The following is a 16,508-nucleotide window of genomic DNA, read 5'->3' as shown; positions in this document are numbered from 1 at the left end:
ACCTCCTAAAGTCTATTCCTAACCACTATTCCTTGACCTCTGTGAAAACTGTTGGTTAGGAGAATTCATGAGGAGTTAGGAAAAGTTAACTGCTGTGTTTAGGGAATCCTCTGACCCCACTTTCACTAAGCTACGTAGTTCTGATTCGACGGGTCTGCAGCAGCCAAACTACAATTTCTCTGAAAATGGACTACTATTAGCAAGGTTGCAACATACATTAGTTATGCTTAGGTTACTTACTTGATTCGCGTTTCTCATTCATGAGTATTGGTTTTCTTAAACGGCCCGTTGATACGTCACTATTTGAATATTGCAGCCGCATGGAATTGTGGGACGGAATGATTTGCTTTTCTTTCATAAAGGATGGTCCAGTGGTTCCTGTGCTAAAGGAGCTAAGTAGGGAAGCATTGAAGCTCCTTTCCTTAACATTAGAGAATTCGTACAGCTTTTATCATGGCGGACACTTTCACTCAGTTAGGAACCTTCCTAAGCAAAAAGGACTATTTGAATCCCACCCTAGTTCTCCTAAACAGTTGGAACAGTAGGAAAGTTGCATTGGTTGCAATCTGTAAACTCACCACTAGATGCCTCTGAATCCAAGATACTTGCTCTTTAACGGTTCTTTCAACTGATTATGTAAAGAATATTGCATCGTTTCAATATTTCTTTAGCTTTTGTATAACAGGCCAATCCTTAGGCCCTGCAAATAGCAGATATCCATGCAACACAGGTCTGGGTTAACAAACGTTAATTCATAAAATAAATACATGTATATGTTGCTACTGTAAGTGGTGGTCTATGTAAATCTGTGTCATCGGATTTTGAAAGAAAAAGGTGATTGAATTTCTAGCACTGAATATTTCTGCATTGAAATCATGTATCTGAATGCTTTTCAACGTTAAAATATTTAACTGCAAAAAATTCAACCGCAAAAAATTCAACCGCAACATCCGGGAACCCAAGGAAGAGCAATCGATTCTCGATTCAAGATCGTGAGCGTGCGTCAAGCAAATGGAGCGAGCGCTCCAATACAACTTCGGCTTGTCGGCTATGATGACCGGATTTCAGCCATGTCCATTAATAATGGGGCTTCGTTGAGTGTTTTAACTTCATGCCATCAGTGAGGTTTGTGTCTGTAAGATTCAGTAATAGACAGCTGATACTGGGATGTGATTAGCGGAGTTTTGAAACCAGGAACGCGCTTGTAGAGCGCATATGAGCCCCTACAGCGTAGTGGGGGGGTTTAGCGGAGCGTGTGCAGACGCATAACCCCGACAGTACATGCAGGTTATGCTGTTTACATGCACGACCATTGCAAGCTCCAACGGTGATGGGGCTTCGGTGTGTTTTAACTCTATTATATGGCATCAGTGTGGTTTGTGTCTGTAAGATTCAGTACTAGACAGCTGACATTTGTACATTGGACGTGAACTAAGCGGAAGAGTATGCGTCTGCACACGCTCCGCTAAAGCCCCCCCCACACACACACACACACACACACTACGCTGTAGGGGCTCCTATGCGCTCTACAAGCGCGTTCCTGGTTTCTTTTGCACACGGCTCTGTTGTCTGTTCTGAATGTTAGAGGCCACGCCCCCTGATTTGCATATAAGAACGTGAAATGTAAAACGGCATTATGAAATAAGTCTCTGGAAATGAAAAACGGCATTATGAAATAAAAGACTCTGGAAATGAAAAGCGGCATTATGAAATAAAAGTACCATGAAATAATTAAATGTATTTAATATTTATGTATTTATTGCCTCATTTATTTATTTCATGATGTATTTTAAATGCATATTTCATGTATTTACGTATTTATTCATTCATTTAATTTTGACTAAAACGGCATTCCATAAACAAAGCCCCATTATTAATGGACATGGCTGAAATCCGGTCATCATAGCCGACAAGCTGAAGTTGTATTGGGGCGCTCGCTCCTTTTGCTTGACGCACACTCATAATCTTGAATCTAGAATCGATCGCTCTTCCTTGGCTTCCCGAATGTTGAGGTTGAATTTTTTGCGGTTGAATTTTTGCGGTTGAATTTTTTGCAGTTGAATTATTTGCGGTTCAATTATTTGCGGTTCAATTTTTTGCGGTTGAATATTTTAACGTTGAAAAACATTCAAATACATGATTTCAATGCATAAATATTCAGTGCTAGAAATTCAATCACCTGTAGAATTAGTATAAACTATATTGTAGAAATGAACAGATGATGGTGTGTGAACTTCAGTGGTATCAGTTATGCTAGGTGTGTGACTGTGTGAGTGGAAAAATACCTGCTATGAATATTATGATACCCGATTCTTACGATACCATAATTCAATACAATACCCCTACATGTCCACCCTGCGATCCCTCGCTGTGACCGTGCGATAGGCAGCCCCGCCTCCTTTTCCACCAGAGAAGTCAGCCGTGTACGTTCTATTGACCCGCGGGCCAGTTACGATAGACATATGATATGTACTCGCGGGCTGGATAGAATTGTCCGGCTAAGGGAAGATCGGTTGGTGATAGAGGTGGGCCAGTATTGGACTGACATGTATTGTGACTACATCAGGAGGCTGGGGCCTCCATGTCTGTGTTCTTATGTTTACCATCTGGCGTTGCCCCAGTGAATGTATATGTATGCCTGAGACACTCTCTGAAAGACTGTTGAGAAGAGGTCTGTCCATGTGTAGCTGTTGCGTACTTACTGTAGCGGACTTCTTATACCTTGCAAGAAATAAACGAAAAAAACAACTTTCATCATTCTTGTATCACAGACACCACTCTGAGATCAGGGACCATAACCAAACTCCAAGTCTCATGTCATAATTTTCAATGGTCAGACTCTCTCCAACAAAGGCCAAAGTTACAATACAGTTAATACTTCTGTGTGGGTTAGTTAGAACCATGAAGAAAAGAATACCCAAAGGCAAAGCAGATCCTCGCACAGAACCTTGACTGACAACCGACCCATCTGCAGGCATTCTTTGCAAATTAAGGGACAGAGACGTTATCCGTCCTCTTCTATATGTTCTCAAAACATTTAATTATCTTTTACACTGCCATTGACTACCTGCTCAGCACTCACTGCTCTTAACAAGCCGGTTGGTGCTACTAGCGACAACACACATGGGAGCATCTCTGCCACCCATCTGCCACTCTGCACCAACAGGGAAGGCAGTTTCTCTCGTGTTTGGCTAAACGCTATCAGAAGAATAACCATCCTACACATGAACCAATATGCCCCACCCTAGCCCAGCCCTCCTGTGAGCTCACATAGCAGTCTGCACCCAAAAAACACAAATTATTTCTTATTTTTTTCCCATGGTTAATCAACTCAGTGGGAATGGTCCTGTTATACGAGCTTAACCGCTTATATTACATTACATTACATTACGTGTCATTTAGCTGACGCTTTTATCCAAAGCGACTTACATTACACTTTAAACCCATGGCTTTTTTCACATTTTTGCCTGGGGAGCAATTAGGGGTTAGGTGTCTTGCTCAGGGACACTTCGACATGGAACAAGGGGCAGCCTGGAATCGAACCACCAACCTTGTGCTTCCCAGCACACCTTCTCTAACCCCTGCGCCACGACGACTGAGTACATGTGCTGCAAAGATTGCGTTTAGCAATGCAACTTGACAACTCAATTCTAATCCCATGTCCCTCTGTCTTGTGGATGAGTTGTTATCAGCCCATCCTCTTTACTGCACCTCACCATAAGCCTTGGGCGATATACAGGACAGCTGTGCTAGTGAAGAATGCCATCCACCCCGAGGTAAAACCACACTTCTACGCTACTCTGCAAAGGGCACATTTAATTTCTCACTCTCCTCTAATCATAGCTGGTTCAACTCTTTCTGGCTCTCAACACATTCCAAAAGAGTCAGGAGGTGTAACTACATGTAGGGAGTATTTAACTGAAAACCAGCACAGAGACTTTCCGTGATAGGGCTAATAGTTGATTACTTAATTGAAAACAATTTCTACATTTGACTTCTGAAATGTGATTTGCGGCACCATAAAATTGGCAGATTTGACTAATGTGTTTGGTAGGGCGGTCGATACCAGTTGCTGATCTTATGAGGAATGCAGAACAGTGCTCCTCCCTCTTCCAATCCCTCCTCATGGGAATCCAACACCACGGATGCCTTACAGTCAACAAAGCTAAACAGACTCTCTTTGTTTTGGCAGTTGACACAGTTAGTCATAAGGCCCTGGTTTTCTTTCCCAGTGTTTAAGGGTCTGGTTTTCTTTATGCAGTCGAGTCTCATCAACCAGGAGGTACAGATGTGCGAATTGCTGAGCTTCTCACTTGAGAAACTGCAACTTTCCTGAAGCTGCAAGGCACACAGTAGACCTCTTTCAAAGTATCCCATTGTCTTGCTGTGCCTTCAATGTACTTTTTTCCATCCATTTCCAGGAGACGGCTGCTATAAAAGCAAAGTAGAGGGTTTTAGGTTTTTTACATAACGTTTTTTTTATGTTGCGTTTACTTACTTAGTTTTCTGTTGTTATTTTGGCACGTTCTTTTTTTCCCATCCATTCTTTTTGGGATCTTCAATAATGGAGCTTGCTTGCCTAAACCTAACCAATCGTTTCACAAAGTTAACCAATATGTTAAAGGTTACAAATATGCCAGGTGCTTTTTTGCAAGCGTGATATGAGGCTGATATCATATTTTGTAAACGTCGTCATAAGTCCAGGAAGGAAATTACAGGGGAAGATTTGTTTTGAAAGTAAAAAACATACTAGATGAATGTACCTTAATTGCAGGGTGAATGTGATTATAGATCATAGCCCTGAAACACCTGAACCAAGTTGAAAGCTAAACTATTTATATGACCATATAGGGTCAGTGCCACTTTTTGCAATAACTCTAAAGTATCTTAACTCTAAAGTAGGCCCCCCTGACTCTCCTACTTTAAGCACCGTTTTTAGGTCAAATTATGCCTTATCTATGTTTAAAGCATTAATTTGACTTTAGTCTTTAGTTTTTAGCACTGATTTAATGTTTACCTCCAAGGACTAGAATCCATCCCACAGGTGGGGGCATTCTGTAGCTGTGGGCATTCCGTTTCCATGACACCAAGTACAGTTTCTTTTCATTTTTCGATTCTTTTGTGAGATCTTTTTTTAATATTCAACCTTTTTACCCTCTTCATGTCTCTCCATGTGCTTTGTAGAACGTCAACGCATGCAAAGAATTCTGCAATGCCAACATTTTTATCTCCTGACCAGCTTTAACCTGTCGATGTAAAAAATGTGACCTTCATTGTGACCTTCATAGCTTTTCTGCACACCCGACAACACGTTCTAATGGTTTGGAATCATTGACTCTTATTTCTGATTTAATGTCTGCACGCCCTTCTCCCACACCCATTCACACACACACACACACACACACACACACACACACACACGCAAACATGCACAAACACTGCACTCTAATGCTATTCTTCATTACCTTCCCCCCCCCCCCCTTTGACAGAAGACTATAAAGAGAGATGGGTTTTTGGGTTCTTATGTTAATGCTATTGTTGTACATTGAGAAAGCCTCTGCATGAAGACAGGCTCTGACAAGAATAATTCCACTTGGAATCCTCATTACGAGCTACTTTCCTTATTAGTGCGGACTGGAGTCAGATGGTTAAATACCTGGTGAGTTATATCAAAGCCTTGCCTGAACCTGCTTTCTGCTTGCAGTGGTAAAAAAAAAGAAAAAAAAAGCCACGCCTTGCCTACAGGCAGTGATCAGAAACATACAAGCTGCTACAACTGCTGGGCGTGAGGATGACTATAAAAGTGCTGATAGTTTATGTCCTGTGCCCCCACACGCCCGAAACGGCAATCCCGGGGAATCGTTGGTGACACAAAAGCCGTTTGGAGAAAACACCTCTCAAGACGATTCCAGCTGCTTACACTGCTACTGATATGGAGTTGTGATAAAGTTTATATAAGTGCATATTTCTGGTGCACTCTACAAGTATCTGTAGGCCAGTGGTGGAAAGTCAATTAAGTGCGGTACTTAAAGGTACTGTGAGGACCGTTTAAAGAATTATGAAGCAGTGTGAGAAAATACTTCTTCTATAAGACTTTCAGCAATAATCAGCAAAAAGATTGTCTTCTTCTTCACAATTCAGAGGGAATATTGTACATTTTAATTAGTAAACCAATCTGACGGCAATCTACTGAACTGATTTATATTTGTTAGAGACCAAGAGACCAACCATCAGTAAGAACTGTAAAACCAGACATGGCTGCAGACATTAGTCATAATGCAGGATGCCTTAGTTGATATTGAACATCTTTTACACTCTGTGATTATGCATGAGTGATATCAGCAAACAACAAACAATCTGCTATTTCTTTACTGTACTTTTCTTTAATGTGTGGATTTGAATGCAGGACTTTTACTTGAGTATTTTTAATCTATACCATTAGTACCTTTATTATGTGAGTATAGGTGATAATCCACCACAGTTGGTGGTCAAAGCAAATCTTCACACCACTGAGTGTGAGTTGAGCCCTTGTTGGACTGTCAGATGACTCAAATACCACACCCACCAGCGTCTGTCATAACAGACTGCGAAGTGTGTGACACCTGCTTACTTAATCTTTATTTTTCTTTTCACACACACAATCATTGCGATGTGGCATCTTGGCTGCCATCCAAGTTTCTGTGAGTAAAGGCGCTAATCCTGTCAAAATATGCAGCAAGTGCTTGTGCCCTTAAACATCAGTGCAGAGTAAGAACGGCTTTGAAAGAACATAGTCGAGCATGAATGGTCAAGTGTCACTCATTAACCCGTCTCGTGTGTTTTCTTCATATACTGAAAGACCTGCATGAATTAACGAGACCATCAGCGTTACAATTGGTTGTTTTTGAATAGTTGTTCTTAACGCATGTCCTCTGTGGGGTCGGACTCGGGTAAAATCATGCAGGCCCCCCAGAAAAACTCCTTCAGCTTGCCGTAGGAACTTCCAGGTGGGAAGGGGAGCGCTGGAAGGCATTTTCTTCTCTGGGCAGGAGCAGATGTTGACACCAGGCTGACACCAACACCACGATGCTGGAGACCAGGCCGCATGGTTTCAATGGGACGCCCGGGACAACCAGAACAACAAAAAGCCCAACAAATCATAACAAGTGGGTAAGAATTAAACCCTCATAAAACATCAAAATTGCTGAAAAGCAATGCTAGAAATTGCAGCGTTCTGAACTAGTTGCAGGCGAGAGAGCGACTTTTGGTTGGTGCCAGAGACGAGGGAGTCACAGGAATGGAGTCTGAGGCATGTAGTCATCTGGGCATTGGTTTATGAGTCTACAGGCAGATTTGTAATAGAGGGGACTCTGTCCTCCATGAATGTGTGAAGGGAGGCGATGGGGAGGTGTATGGGGTGCGTGCAACAGCAGCACGAAAGACAGAGATAAAATCTGATCAGAAAAAAAGACACAGCAGCGAGATGATTGGACAACAACGTAGGTGTGTCGCTGTGCTATTGGGTGCATGTGACCAGCTGAACAGAACAGCTGTCATCGCCATTGGCAGCCCCTAAGCAAATAGGCAGTACAGTATTTCTGACTGGACTTACACTACAGGTGTGGCCATTCTAAGCTGTGTTGAGTTCATTCGAGTTATTCAAACAACAGTGAATGCAACCGAGCTACTTGGCTAGCTCCTTGTGTTGTAGCCGATAAATATTGGACAATCATTACGGTAAGGGTCGCCAGATTTCCGCTGATTGGAGAAGAAGCCACAAAACAAGTTCCCAATCGAATCCTGACAAAATAACCCTTTGTAAACTGCGAAGGCTGAACCGTGCAGTCTCCGAAATGAGACAGTCTGGCCTCAACATCTGTTCCTGTGCTGCACCCTTTGCCTAGCAACCTGCTGCGCTTCACGATAGAAGCCGTATAACTCAAAAAACGTATAAAGTTTGAAAGAGAAGGCATTAAAAGTACAAGGCCTTTACTAGGCAATCCATGTTCCGGTCCTTGCAGATGACCTGCCGTTAATAGCGCAGCAGGTCCTGGTATTCTGAGCTCGTCGGTTACTAACGTCATGTAACTAAAGCTATTTTTGTAAACTACACTGTGATGTTATACGATTATACATACTTATTTTAGCACGTGTATAGGTAGATGTTCAAGTGAATTCCTCTACTAGGCCTACATTTAAAAGTGAATGCTGCCGGTTCCCCCCCGCTGCCGGATAACCTGTCGCCATTGTGAATAAAATAAAATCGGCCCGCATAGCATCATGGGATATACATCAGATGTGTCCTCCAAACACTGGAAGGGTCTATTCATTGGCCCCATTGGAACGAGTCGACAGAATAGGCAGCCCCTGGAGGATGCAGCCCCTGGATTGAGACACAGCCACTGCTACAATGAGGTCTACATTCAGCCGAGAAAAGACCACAAACTCCAGGTGTGCAGTCCATCATCTCTCTTTAAGCCCTAAAGAAAGAGCCCTGTCACACCCTAACCGGCCAAGAGGAGAAACGGTATTGGGACCAGCCCAACTCCATCGTCCAAACAAGGATTTACCCGGCATTCTTTAGGGCAAGGACTAGAAAAGCAGCATTAATTTGATTAATAGGCTTTTATATATCTTTATGTTGTTGGATCTTATTTTCAGTAGATTAGATTGGACAATGCTGTACTGTATGTGAATGACACTCCCTTCTCGTAAATCACATCGTCGAAACTATTTGACTGCATTTATGTTAAAAAATTGTTAACAGCGATAAGCCCCCAATGTGTGAAAGGGTTGCTGGTACAGAATTTGAAGAGGGTTACGTTGTGGAGGGTGCTAGTGAAACAAACAACACAATACTTCCACCTTGTGGTGGGAGAGCACAATGGATGCCAGCTCATACTGCCCCACAATGAAACAATGTATCACGCTGATCCGTCCTCCTTTTTACCATTTAAATGAGAAAACGAAAATACAGAAATACCAGTGTAAAATGCATATAACATTAGAAGAAAACACACGCACGTGCTTATTGCATATTGCATAACATTTCATTTACGATTAACCATACGGTGGTTAATTGTAACCAACCAATAATGTAACCAGCGGTTACATTATTTACATTATTTTAAAGTTACACATCACAACTTATCATCAGAGGAAGAGGAATTACTTAACACAGTAAACCACGAAAAGAACAAACAGGACCACAGGGCATCTTGGAAACAGATGAATGAGAAAAGGAGTCCATCTGAATATTTCACACGGGGTGGCTCAGGCTGCAGTGCGAGAGAGAGAGAGAGAGAGAGCTTGCACCACACTTAGGAAATCCCATATCTATAATAACTGGCCTGCGGGTCAATAGGACGCACACAGCTGATACTAAAAGTCCCAGAAGGCACAATCAGAGACATCAGGCCTCAGATGCACGAGCTCTTGCCGACCGTCCTCTGCTTGTTGGAAAAAAGAAGAAGTGAAATCTGAAAGTACTTTGGGTATTAGGCAGACTGTGAAGAATAGCCCACTGACACACAGACCTGTCTCTGTGACACAGGGAGGCAGTACGTGAAGCACCCTTCAGACAAAGAGTTCAAAAAACGACAGGTGAGCACATGTGATTATAAACACGAACACCTCCAACGATATACAGCTCAACGCCAGTAGCCTTAGCCTAGTTTGACGACAAGCCTATATGATCATGAGGTCAGACTGCACATAAAAGTGTTTAAATTGATGCAAAATGGCTACATGCTGGTGGAGCCTGAGGGTGAATCTTTAATGTATCCATCCAGGAGCGGACTAGGGGTAAAAAGGGGCCCGGGAGTTACTGTCAGACCGGGTCACTCCAAAGTATGAATGTTTTAAAAAGCACTATATAAATAAAATGAACGATTATTATTATTAACATTATTTTGAATGATTATCCACCAATTTACCTGCATGGACACATGGAATAAAATTATACTGGCCATTGTAACACTCCAGGTATAGTTTTCTAGATGAATATGCTTCTCTCTATAGTATCAGATGGTTATACGTATATCTACAGAGCCTTAAGGAATGATTGTCAGCAGAGAAATACCACACAATAAAGACATTGAAATCAGAGGGTAGAATTAGTATGAACTATATTGTGGAAAGGAACAGAACAGAACATACTATGTGTGAACATCAATGGTATCAGTAGTCTTGCATGCTGGGTGTGTGATTGTGGGTGTGTAGAGGTGTTTTGAGGTGCATAACAAAATAATAAGTCGTATCACTAGTCTGATATTTAAATATTTTGTGGCATCTTCCTCCAGACATCTTTTCTATTTCTGTTGGGATATGTTCATTATGTCCTCAGTTGTGGTGAAGGTGTAGTACAGCGCTGATCTGTGTTGTGCATGAGCCACAAGGGGGCACTCGTTTGCATTGTTGTTTTGTTTGTCCCAAACTGTTATATATGAAGAAGTGATGAAGGCTGTCTGACAGTGAGACTGATGTGTCAGCGGCAGCTCGTAGAAAAAATAAATATGCCGAAGACGGCTAAAGATGCCTCATCTGAATCGTCCGTTCTTTTCCTCCGAACGCAACGTTAGCTGCAAGAATGCGAGCAACGCAACTCAACAATTTCTCCCTGAGATTTTAAGTTCCACCTTTTAAGGCGCGTACCCGTTACCACTCAGACTCTCCTCAGAAGCTCTCCTCTTCTCTCATTTTCTGATCTAGTTATTGAGGATCGACTACATGATTGTGAACCATTTTGGACATGAAAAGTTAGAATACAATGTGGTACCTAGTTTTCACTGCAGCATGGACACTGTACAGGTGCAGGCTGCATGCCTCTTTTCTCTCTCTGACTGGCAGGCACGTGTTCTCCTTACTCTGTGGTACACACACACACACGGAAACACACATACGTGTCGGAGCTTGTGCAGGAGGTGGAGCGCTATCAGTTGGATCTGAAGCTTGTCTCTACGCACAGCCTTGTCTCTGGAAACGTACTTCTGTATAGGGGATGGACTCATTTCTACTCTGGAGTGGCGCAGGGTGTGAGGCGCCAAGCGAGCAAATATCTCGCGCGAGACGAAGTTTTGTCCATTTTGGACATGAAAAGTTTTGCTCGCGCGAGACGAAGTTTTGCTCGCGCGAAACCGGACTTTTGCTCGCGGATGTTTGATTTATGCGCGCGCATCAACCTGAATTGCGCTCTCAAATTTTGACAGTGATTTGCCGCCATAACACCCCCCCCCCCCCCAAAAAAACATTCACGATTCACGTACATCACATATTTTGGTTTCAAAACGGCGAATTTCGCTGATAGGTGAGGGATTTTCATGCCTGGTTGTATCTGGATTTTACATAGAACCGTAGAAATACAAGCACTTCAATAAAATGGCTGGGCTAAATTACCAGCAAAGTTAATTAAATCTTGTTTCCTGTTGGTTTGTGGCTCTAATCAAACATTAAAACCATAACACTACTCCATAATCCACAATACCACGGTGAGTCCCATTGTGAGTTGATTGGCTGATCCTCCTGGCGTGCTTGGGCTGCAATATTCCATCCCAGATGTGAAACTCAACTCTTAATTATAACTTTCCCAAAGTAAGAATAAACAAGTTTTGTGGAGAATTGTAACCCACACACAGCTACTGAAAGGTATGCTAACAACCTCTTACAAAAATGCATCGTATGAGTTCTGAAAGGGTTCAAAAACTAAGGACCTCAAGTTGACAAAACTCAGAGTCTAATGTATTTTATTGAGTTTTGACAATAGCAGAAGTTGAATGTAGAGGATGAAGGGGAGGAAGAAGCCTATCTGATGATCTTGTAGACAGTCCTTGGCTGCTGGTAAATCTGTGAAAATCACAAATAAAATGTGTGAATATCTCATACAGCTCCAAACTAAAACAGAAAAATACAATTATCTGTAAAGAATTCTACCTAGGTCATCAATTTGCATACATTTAAAGAAATTCTGAGGGAAGGCTGAGGGCAACATCTGGAACAGGTTGGCAGTGACTGGAAGCTGTTTCTCATAATTGACTGGTGGAGGCCAGTAGAGGCTGTAGATGGAGGTTCGGGTAGCAGACGTCTACCAGAAACAAGTGGAGGTGGAGTTTCAAGTAAACGGCTGGGACCAGAGATGAAGGTTGAGGAAGGCTGCTAGTATTTAGTATACTGAAGGCTGGAGGTGTCGGGTGAAGGCTCAGGCATGGAGCTGGACCAAGAAGGAGGTTTAGCAGGTTTATGGAGCCGTCTCATGGGACTGACAGATGGATGCCAGGGATGGAGGTTGCTTCTAAGGTTTGAATGCTGGAGGATTTTAGTTGCTGAAGGACGCTGTAAAAAGAGGTTTGAATTTCAGCTGTCTGCAAAACACTAGAGATGGAGGAGGCCCCTGCAGTTTACTGGCAGAGACTGTAGGTCGAGGTTTGGCCTGCAGCACTCTGCCTGTAACATACAGGTGGAGGTGGACCTGCGGTTCGGTGCCAGAGGCTGTAGGTGGACATTTGCCCAGCAGCTGTCAACCACAAACAGCAGGTGGAGAAGTCACTGTTTACTGCCGGAATCGGTAGGTTAAGGTTTGGCTACGATTAAAATGCATCAGATGAGGCTTCTTCAATTTACTGGCAGAGGCTGTAGGTGGAGGTTTGGTCTGCAGCAGTCTGCCAGTAAAATACAGGCGGAGGAGCCTCCTGCGGTTTGGTGCCAGAGGCTGTACATTTGGCTTGCAGCTGTCTGCCACACACAGAAGGTGGCGGGGGCGCCTGCAGTCCATTAGCAGGGGCTGAAGTTGGAGGTTTGACTTGTAGGTGTCTGCCAGTAAAATGGAGGTGGAGGCATCACCTGCAGTTAACTGGCAGAGGCAATAGGTGAAGGTTTGGTCTGCCTTAGCCTGCCAATAAAATAAAGACAGAGGACATACTTGCAATCTACTGCCAGCCTGGCACAGGTAGTAGGTGTAGGTTTGACCTGTATGTATTTGCCAGTCAGGTAGAGGCTCTTACAGTTTACTGGCAGAGGTTATGGGTGGAGCTTTGGATTGCAGATGTCAAGCAGAATCTTCAAGTCGAGTTTCAGGTCAAGAGCAATGACCAGAAATGGAGGTTCAGGAATCTTGCTAGCCTTTAGTAGACTGAAGGCTGTATGTGTGGGGTGAACGCTCAGGCCTGGTCCTGGACCAAGCTGTTGAGGAGGTTTCCGCAGCTGTCTTCCAGGATTGACAGGTGGAGGTCAGGGATGGAGGTTGGCATGGAGGGCTGGCGGATTGTGGTTGCTGAAAGAGGACTGGGGTTTCGGCCAGTATGTCATCCCGTACAGTGCAGGCGGAGGAGGCACATACAGTTTAGTGGCAGAGGATGTGGGTGGAGACTCGGCCTGTAGCTATCAGCCAGTAAAATGCAGGTGGAGGCAGCACCTGCAGTTAAGTGGCACAGGCTATAGGTGAAGGGTTAGTCTGCAGCAGTCTGCCAGTAAAATAAAGACAGAGGAGGCACCTGCAGTTTAGTGGCAGAGGGTGTTGGTGAAGGCTTGACCTGTAGCTATCGGATAGTAAACTGCAGGTGGAGGCAGCATCTGCAGTTAACTGGCAGAGTCTACAGATGAAAGTTTGGTCTGCAGCAGTTTGCCAGTAAAATAAAGGCGGAGGACACACGTGTGTAGCCAGCTTGGCACAGGTTGTAGGTGTAGATTTGACCTGTACGTACCTGCCAGTCAAACGTAGGTGGTGGAGGCTCTTACAGTTTACTGGCAGAGGTTGTGGGTGAAGCTTTGAACTTCAGATTTTAAACAGAATCTTGAAGTTGAGGTGAGTTTCAGGTCAAGAGCAGGGACCAGAGATGGGGGTTCAGGAAGCTTGCTGGTCTTGCAGGCCGAATCCCCTGGCCTCTGGCAGAAAGAGGCCTGAGGAACAGAATAATCTTGGTGGAGCATGTTAAAGCAGCTGTCTGCTGCCTTAGGGCAGAGGCCAGGACAGCAGATGGCTTTACGTAATATGAAAGTAAGATTTAGTTTAGAAGGCACTTTAAACAGATTGGTGGAGGATTGCACAGTAACTTCAGAGGAAGTAGGTGGAGATAATAAGTTTGTCTGTCATACAGAATTGGAAGGTGGAAGCATCAATACTGAAATACTATAAAATAAAATAAATACAGCTTGATTAAACCTCAAATCTTTACACCATGTAAATCATTTTAATTTGAATAAGTAATTTCAAACTCAGATAAAGTCCTTTCAAATGAATAAACATTCTTCTTTGGATCATAGTGTCGGGTATTACCTGGAGCTTCAGTGTGTGTTTTGCACCACCAGCTGTCAAACTGGTCTCTCCGCTTCAGATAAAGCCTCATGTCTACCACCCACTCCGGCTCAGGCTGGTCCCATAACGGCCGACACTCAACAGGACTTACTTCGAATGGTCCCCTGGGTCCTTGAGGAGGTTCAGGGACTCTTACCTTTAAAGATTGAGCAGGTCCCTGAGGTGGTTCAGGAGGACTTACCTTCAAAGGTTCACCAGGTCTCTTAGGCGGTTTTGGGGGCCTGTCTTTTGAAGGTTCTCCTCGTCCCTGCGGGGGTTTAGGGGGGCTTACCTTTGTAGGCCTACCTTGTTCCTGGTGCTTAATGTTACCCGGAGTTCTAGCGTCTTGTTTGCACCACCAGCTGTTTAACTGGTTGACCCACTCCACTCCATCAAGCCTCCTGTTTTTTACTGGTTCAGGGGGACTTACCCTTAAAAACTTACCTGGTTCCTGAGGTGGTTCAGGGGGGCTTACCCTTACAGACTTACCTGGTCCCTGATGTGGATTAGAGCCACTTTGGAAAAACAACAAAATAAGTTATCATTTTGCACATCAAACAGAACATGTGACAAGGGGACTTTTCTCCAGTACAAACGGACAGTGAGTGCAACAATAGTTTGTTGCAGAAACTTCTTTAATTGAACAAAAGACAAAACGAATGTAGTGGTTTTGAGGGCATGGAGGAACAATAGGAAGTCTAAGCTCTGCTTGGATCAACAATATTGAAAACTAGAGACCAAGACGTAGGTGTAGGTGCCTAGGTGTAGCAATGGACTGTGGATTTTAACAGCCACATGAAGTCAATCTACTAACAGAACCTGATAGAACTAACCTTAAGAATATATTTTAAGGATTAAAGGATTTATGTCTCAGGAGTAATCATAATGTTTCCATGGACCATTTATCTGAAATAACGTACCTTCTCTTAAGTCGCCTTGGGGTGGAAATTGGGGAGATGGTACAGGAAGATTTAGAGGAGGAGCTGGAAGAAGAACTAAAGAAGGGCCTAGAAAAAGAACTAGAGGAGGAGCTAGAGGAAGAATTAGAGGAGGAGGAGGTAGAAGAAGAGGGAGAGGAGAAGGTGCCAAAGGACTCAAAGGAGGGAGGAGACGGCCAAAAGGAACACCCACGTGCACAGCGAGTGGAGGAGCCGGTCTTAGGTTTTGAGACTGGGATTTTATGGAAGATGAGCCGTGGGATGCCTGACCGGTTGGGGTCCAGGATGGAGAAAGTCCTCCACATGAAGCATCGCTTCGCCTGAAGGTCAAACAAATACAACCATCAGGACTGTTACATCATATGGACTTTATCACATCACATATTAATTAAAGCCACCATGCTGTCATACAAAATTGAAAGTACCAAAAAAAACATTTTTAAACGTCTGCCAGGTCTGTGTGCAAGACCCACAGAATGAGTGCCAATGAGCCATGTTTAGTATAGAATATTTGGTGCATTTAAAAAAATCATTATTATTATTGGAGGTAGAACAAATAACAGTATTTTGTATAATTCTGACAGTATCAGGTTCTATCACAGTGGTTTTTTCAGTACACAAGTTCATTTATTGACCGCCGGCCACCTGAACAGCTGTTCACTGCTCACTGGCCAACTTACTTGCAACTGGCCAGCAAATTAACGTGTCAGCTGTTGTTATTCTTTTGTATTCATAATGAATGAATGAAGATTAGGGTGTGTAAAGCTATATCTGTCATGGCATCCCATCCTTTTGTCAGATAGATGGAGTCAAAGCGTTCGGCTTGCTGTGGCAACGTCCAGCACAGGACCCAGGTCATTCCATCTCAACCAAATATGTAGCCGCCAAATTCACAATTTTTGTGAGTATTTATAGCTAAAAACTTGTCAATAATCCTCTTCCAGGAAAAATAACTAAAATCTCTCCAACCTCTAGACATCAAATCCTAGAGATTAGTTTATACTTGCCATTGTGAAGATAGTGACGTGATGACCAGGTGAATTTTTCTAACTTCTTGTGCGATCTCATAACTATCACTAATAGTTCACAAATAAAAGCATAATAAGGCATAAAAAAAAAAAGATGCCTTAGAAACAGTACGTCCTTAAAAATGTACAATTGAATAAATACTTTCCAAAACAAATAGTTTACAGAATACTTAATCTTGGTTTCTTTTAATGGATTTTAAACTTGACTTATTTCTTTAGAGGAATTAAAGTAGGCAGGGCAATAAAGTAGTCCATGAAGATAAGATATGGGTCTATAGG

The 16,508-nt window shown here is 43.2% G+C and overlaps 1 long non-coding RNA gene across 2 annotated transcripts; it reads left to right on the top strand.

Moving 5' to 3' along the window:
• Nucleotides 1-3,601: 3,601 nt before the first annotated feature.
• LOC144389477 (uncharacterized) lies at nt 3,602-10,515 on the top strand. 2 transcript variants are annotated; one of them, XR_013453580.1, is made up of 3 exons: nt 3,602-3,776; nt 6,944-7,145; nt 8,256-10,515. It is a non-coding gene; the product is annotated as an uncharacterized LOC144389477 (long non-coding RNA). The 2 variants fall into 2 exon arrangements; XR_013453574.1 differs by lacking the exon at nt 3,602-3,776 and having other exon boundaries at nt 6,395-7,145.
• The last annotated feature ends 5,993 nt before the right edge of the window (nt 10,516-16,508 follow it).

The sequence above is a fragment of the Gasterosteus aculeatus genome, chromosome 2 (assembly GCF_964276395.1).
Source record: "Gasterosteus aculeatus chromosome 2, fGasAcu3.hap1.1, whole genome shotgun sequence".
In the NCBI taxonomy this organism is placed as follows: Eukaryota; Metazoa; Chordata; class Actinopteri; order Perciformes; family Gasterosteidae; genus Gasterosteus; species Gasterosteus aculeatus.
The sequence above is the reverse complement of the archived record's forward strand: the minus strand, read 5'-3'. Positions and strand labels throughout refer to the sequence as shown.